Genomic DNA, 7,418 nt, shown 5'->3' with positions numbered 1-7,418 from the left:
GTGGTGGTGGTGGTGTAATGGTGTGGGGGATATTTTCTTGCCACACTGTGGGCCCATTAGTACCACTTGAGCATTGTGTCAATGTTACTGCCTACCTGATAATTTTTGCTGTAATTGATTTACAGTAAGCAACTTTAGATTCTACAAGACATTGTTAACAAACCACTATTAATGGTTTTTGTAAATTACACAGTATTTAATTATAATGTGAACTGTATTTTACTGTAGGACAGTTTTGCAGTATGTTATCAAGTTACTGGTGAACTGCTGCCAGTAAGTTACTGTAGATTCTGCAGGAAATTCTTAAAAGTGTAAATGTGAGAAAATCACCATTAAAGTTATGCAAATGAAGTTCTTAGCAATGCAGAAAATGAACAAAAAGTTCATTAATTTACAAATATTTAAAGCTTTGCAAAATATTCTTATGATTTTTGTCATAAAAGAAAAAAAAATGTTATTTAAATAATGTGTTTGGGTTTTCCCATTAATAAACCCTTGCAACGTAAAACATTAAAAATTAGACATTACATGCATTTTTTAAGCAACAACATTTGTAAAAATAATTGAAATAATAATAATATTAATAACAAAAGATTGCAATGTGTGTTAATCTTTGCTTAATGCACATATATGTCCATAACTTAAACAGACATAAACGTTAAAAAACTATGCACTAAATTTCCCTCACTGAGTGATTTCATAATGCAACCAACAGAATAAAAAGGCTAAAACTATAACAGTTTATAGGGATTAAACAATTTGTCCTACCAATTGATTGCAATATTGCCTACTCTAGGTCACATCAAAATTAGGATAAATATCCAGTATAACCCTCCTTAAAGGGATAGTTCACAAAAAAGTCAATTCTGCCATCATTTAATCACCTGTTGTGTTTTAAACCTTGAGTTTAAAAGTTTCTTTATTCTGTTAAACACAAAGGAGATATTTTTTTAAAATGTTGGAAACCGTTGGTAGATGTTGGTAAACATTGACTTTCATAGTATTTGTTTTTCCTATTGAGGTCAATGTGTACAAGTTTTCATCCTTTCTTCAATATATAATTGTTCAAGTTCAATAGAAAAAAATAATTCAAAGAGGTTTGTAACCACTTGAGGGTGTGCAAATGTCATTGTTGTGTGAACTAACCCTTTAAAGTACAATACTTACAGTTTACTGATTGTTCCAAAGACTATTTGGAGTATCAAAACTCTGCTCAGCAAAACACATGGGATGCCTAAAAATATCATAAGTATACATCATAAACCAAGTACCCTATAACCAAGGCTATCAATAGTCACTTCAATGTTCGATACATTTGAAAAGACAATGTTTTATAAAACACACACATTGCAGACAGTCATCGTTTACATATTCAAGCATCTGCACTGTAAGTACTGTAGTTTATGCGCATGCTTTTGTATTCATGCTTGAAAACCTGACCTGAGTGTCTGAAACTCAACAAACCTGTTTTATAACTTCTTTTCATAGTCAAATAGCGTGTGAAAGCATTAGTCATTACAAAGGGTCATTGAGTCAATGGCTTTAGTTCAGTATGCAAAAGAGATATAATATCAATGCAATGCAAATACATAATTGATGTTTAGCTTAGAAAGACATACTGTTGCTTTTTTCCCCACACACATAATGATGAATGTTGTAATTACGTAGATTAGGAATATTAAGAGTAATAAATTATCACACTAGAAGCCAATGCAAACCTACATACTGCACAAACGACATCCTGCGTTTTTTGTTTTTCTATACACCTTGCATATAGTAAAATCAAACTTATTCTGTTGTAAACTGTAATGATTCGCCTAATACTTTACCTTAACATTACAAGTTCCTCAAATACTGCGTGTTGAATTAAAAAATGAAATGAATTGTCAAGGTTTAACTTCTGGAAACATTCATGTTGCTACTCAAGTATTTTTTTCAACAGTTCCTTTAAATTTATAAAACACGTTTACTTGAACAAATTTCTCAAGCAAGCAAAAAAGCATTAACTAAAACATCTGAATTTCCTCTGCACATTTCCTGTACACCTTACTCATCCTGATCTGTAATAAGAGCAATAGTAAAAAAAAACTATTACACACTCACACTTTTAAACCATACAGGTGGACATTAGCACCTTTGGGGTACACTTTTGTATAACTTTTATGGTACTATGAGGTACACATTTGCACTTTTTAGGTATTTATATGCAGTGTTGGGAAAAGTTACTCTAATCCATTTTAATATTGAGTTACTCCCTATAAAGGTAACTAGTTGCATTACTTTGGTACTTTTTAAATGTGTTACTTTACTTTTGAATTACTTTGCGTTACTTTTTCTATTACTTTCAGAACTTGCAGTTTTTTTCCTTATTTTTGAAAATTAAAAACGCACTGTATAACCTTCATTTACTTTTAAAAAAACACATAAAAAATTAATACACTGTAATAAAAATTGACAACTTAACAAGTTAAGGCAACACATTTTTTTAAGGTAACAAATGTTTCATTCAGTTTTACTTTTTCATTTATTGTGAATATTTCTTTTTCATTTATTGTGAATGTTATTTCAGTTAATGAAAATGTTTTTGACCAATAGTTTTAGTTTACTAAAATAACATTGACAAGTTCAACTGCATGGAGATCAGCACTGTTGCTACTGAGAAATGTCATGCCACTGTTTTATTAATAAATGCCACCCAGCAGTGCAACTTGTTAAAAAAACAGGTCATTTCATTTTTGAGTTTACTCAATTTAAATTGAGTCAAGTGTAGAAATTGTGTTGAAAGTTGAGTGATCATTAAATGTCCTTAAGTTTGCCAGCACCAATAGCCTAGTGGATAAGTGCAACCTGAGTTGATTCCCAGCTCATGGTCCTTTACCGATGCGTCCCCTCTCTCTGCTCCCAATGCTTTCCTGTCTGTAACCTCCACTGTCCTATCATAATAAAAGGTAAAAATAACACTGAAAAAAGTGTCCTGAAGTTTGTTGCCTTAAAATTTTTAAGTTGAGTCAGCTTTGTTTTTTGTGTTTAGGATAATGTTGTCTGAACTTCCTGACCCCAGTGCTCTACATGCTGTATTAACGGATTAATGAAAGTGTAAAGCAATGCGTTTGCTACTTTTGTACTTTTTGTCTTATTAAACAGCAAAATCACTGTCTATTTAGGTAATTCTTTTTTCTTTTCTCTCCATAGCAGGAATGTAAGACTCTACTTTCTTCATTTCTGTCTGTTCCTTCATTCCATCATTGCGTGTGGGATTCATTCTGACTATGATCATTTTAATTCAGCGATTTATTTTCTAAAAGCTCATTAATCAAGCTAAAAAGTAACTCATATTACGTTTTTTGTAACTCAAGTAACACAAGCAACTCAACTATTATTACTTAATTTTGAAAAAGTAATAAGTTACTTTACTCGTTTAAAAAGTAACATTATTACTTGTAATGTGTTACCAACACTGGTAATTTGCACCTGTAATAACCTGCTAGGAACATAGATGTACATTTTGAAAAGGTACCACCCCATTGACAGACTTTGTACATTTGTGAGAGTTTACAAAACCTGTGGCTCTTGACGACACATTGGGGTCATATATAGCAAGTCATAAAACTGAACATTATTTAAAAGAAACTGAACATTAACAGTATTACTTAATTAGAGCCTGAAGCTAAACAGTGTGTATGTACCTGGTTAACACTGCATGCAAATTACACTTCTGCAAAACCCATCAACCATTATTATTCATTTTACAAATCTGCAGACATGTTTCAGCAAAAACTCTGCTTTGTTGCATAAGGGAACATCGTTAAACTTAGCACAAGACTTCTCAAGTCATGCATTTCATGTGTTCTGAACAGTTTTCTGAACATGTCAGATAAAACTGACAGACCAAAACGCTCAAATAACTGCAGACGCCACTTGGAATAGTTGAAATAAGTTAAGATTTATCTAGCTGCTCATCAGATCAAGTGATGTTCAAGTATGAAGATGTTCTACCTCGAGACGGTGTTCACAAGATCAGCACGATACCATGTCCTATAAAATCTTGTGATAGATTTTATGTAACCGATGATGACCTTGATATACTTTTACCTTCCTAATGCACTTCATTATCATTTCATTAGTGATTCTTGTTCACATACCATCACAAAATACATTTGATCAAGCTTTGAGTATGGGTTGTGGATATTATTGGAGCACAATTTCCATCTGTTAAATTATTGAATGATGAATTATGTCTTGGACGCCCTCAAACAACCCGTTCACATGACAGCACCTGCATTCTGTGCGATCTGTGATGTGTGCTGCAGGGCTAAGATGTCCTTACAGAGAAACAAAGACACAATACACAATGTCTGATGCACTGCATACTTTCACTCTACTTTTTCCTAAATCTATTGACTGGGGGAAAACATGAAAAAGAAGGCTGAATACGATCACTGGTGAGACACACATCCTATTTGATTTATTTACAGTTGAAGTCAGAATTATCAGCCCCCTTGTTTATTTTGTCCCCAATTTCTGTTTAACAGAGAGAAGATTTTTTTCAACACATTTCTAAACATAATAGTTTTAATAACTAATAACTGATTTATTTTGTCTTTGCCATGAAAACAGTAAATAATATTTAACTAGAAATTTTTCAAGACACTTCTATACAGCTTAAAGTGACATTTAAAGTCTTAACTAGGTTAATTGGGTTAACTAGGCAGGTTAGGGTAATTAGGCAAGTTATGGTGTAACGATGGTTTGTTCTGTAGACTATTGTAAAAATATATTAAAGGGGCTAACAATTTTTGACTTTAAAATTGTGTTTAAAAAAATTTTAAACTGCTTTTACTCTAGCCGAAATAAAACAAATAAGACTTTCTTCAGAAGAAAAAATATTATCAGACATACTGTGAAAATGTCCTTGCTCTGTCAAACATCATTCGGAAAATATATAAAAAAGAAAAAAAAGTTCAAAGGGGGCTAATAATTCTGATTTCAACTGTATTATTATTATTGCATTGTTATTTATGGTCACACTTTATTTTGATGGTCCACTAATTCTCATTAGATTATAAGTAGACTGTTTGGTTAGGGTTAATGTAAGATGACATGTCTTTGCAAAGTTTCTTATAGTTAAATTAAATATCTGTTGAAGGAGCAGTATCAACAGACATTAAACAGATAGTCTACTAATACTCAAATCGACCATCAAAATAAAGTGTTACCTTATTTATTTATTTTTTACTATTATTTTTTTCTTTATGTGTGCTTTTTTTATTTATTATATTATTTATCTGTATTTACTGGATTGTTAATAGCAAAGTCTGATTACTGTAACTGCCGCTTTTAGAGAGGGAGGGGAAACGGGATGTTAAAAGGATGTAAAAATGTGTAAACTGATAGTACTGTTAAATTATTGAAGAAAATAAAAATTTCATCATAAAAAATAAAAGGACATTAAAAGATGCTGGATTATAGGACCCATCTTCATCACTGAGTGCAAAAATTAATATGGAAGTTAAAAATGTAACCAGTATTTTTGGAAATATTTTAAGAATAGGTTACCTTCTATGAAAGATACCGGTTTTGAACAAGTGAAGGGTGAATAAATGAGGGCAGGATTATAGTTTTTGGGTAAACTATCCTTTTAAAAAAATGTAATTCAGGAAACTATCACAGTTGCTAGTTTAAAAAAAAAGCATATGTGGAAAACATGAAAACAGTCACACTTAACAATGTAAATAATGGTACCTTTTAACATAGAAACATCTGTAGTTTACTATTAAGAGCATAAATAATATAAAATGACCGGTTGAAATAGTTATAAATAATAAACCAGTAGGCTTGGTGGTTAGCTCTGTCAACTCACAGCAAGAAAGTCGCTGGTTCGAGTCCTAGCTGGACCAGCTGGCCTTTCTATGTGGAGCTTGCATATTCTCCCCATGTTAGCGTGGGTTTCCTCAAGGTGCTCTGGTTTCCCCCAGTCCCATTGGTGAATTAAATAAACTGAATTGGCTGTATATGAGTGTGTATGGATGTTTCCCAGTACTGGGTTGCAGCTAGAAGGGCATCCACTGCATAAAACATATGCTGGAATAGTTGGCAGTTCATTCCGCTGTGGCTACCCATGATAAATAAAGGGACTAAGCTAAAGAAAATGAATTAATTAATGAATAAAACAGGGATTAATACAATAAATAAATGTCAAAAATCAAACTATATTGTTTTTATATATTTTATAATCGAGGACTTTTGAGGCTCATAAATTTACATATATAATAGACATACATGTGACATTCCTCCCGACCATGGACAATTTGAGCAAAGAAATTAAGTAGGAAATGGCCACACTTGCTGAAACCCCACGCCTCCTTGTGGTTTTCATAATGCACTGCAGGACAATCACATGCTTGGAGCCCAAACTTGGGAAAAATACACTCATCAGCCCTTAGTTTAATTGCCTGTTAATGCAAATATTGAATCAGTCAATGAAACAGCAGCAACTTAACACGTTTAGACATGTGGATGTGGTCAATACAATCTGCTGTAAGTTCAAACTGAGCATCAGAACGAGGAAGAAAAGAGAGTTATTTGATTTTAAATGTGTCCTGGTCAATTAATGCAAGATGGGCAGATTTAGAATCAGCTGATCTACAGGGATTTTCCACATACAAAAATGAGCTGCATTCACTAAACCTCGAAAATAAAGCAGCAAAATGTGATTGAAATTCTCAAAACCTATTTTTCTTTAAGAAACAACCCCATCTTTCATCATTAACTCTACTCTCCTCGTTAGTATTTCATTACCGTTTATTCACTGGACATCACTTCTTTAAACCAAAGTAAGTGTTTATATTTTCTAATACTAAATGTCCCTGCATAGCAAGAACATTTGAAAATAGAAAATTGTTAGTTTTAGAAAAGTCATCAAACATCAAATAAAAAAAAAAAGAAAAGAAAAAAATCTGCTGTTAAATGGGTCACAGGTAATTTCTGACCCTTTAGTCAACAGGAGGATTAAACACTACAGTACAGTAAATCTATGTGCATTAAGTTATGACCACAGTTGTGATAGCTGTACTTAGCTGTACCCCGTCACAAAGCACAAATCGTGTCAGACTTGTTTGCTGAATATTCATTTATTCGTTTTCCTTCAGCTTAGTTCCTTATTTATCAGGTGTTACCACAGCAGAATGAACCGCTAACTATTCCAGCATATGTTTTACGCGGCGGATGCCCTTCTAGCCACAACCCATTGGGGTTCTCGCATTCACTCAATGGCCAATTTAGTTGATCCAGTTGTTTGGATTATGGCAGATACCCGGAGAAACCAATGCAAACACAGGGAGAACATGAAAACTCCACACAGAAATGCCATCTCAAACCATTGCCAGGACTCAAACCATTGACCTTCCATGCCGTTAGGC

This window comes from Danio rerio, chromosome 11, assembly GCF_049306965.1.
Source record: "Danio rerio strain Tuebingen ecotype United States chromosome 11, GRCz12tu, whole genome shotgun sequence".
Classification (NCBI taxonomy): domain Eukaryota; kingdom Metazoa; phylum Chordata; class Actinopteri; order Cypriniformes; family Danionidae; genus Danio; species Danio rerio.
Note: the sequence above shows the minus strand (reverse complement) of the source record.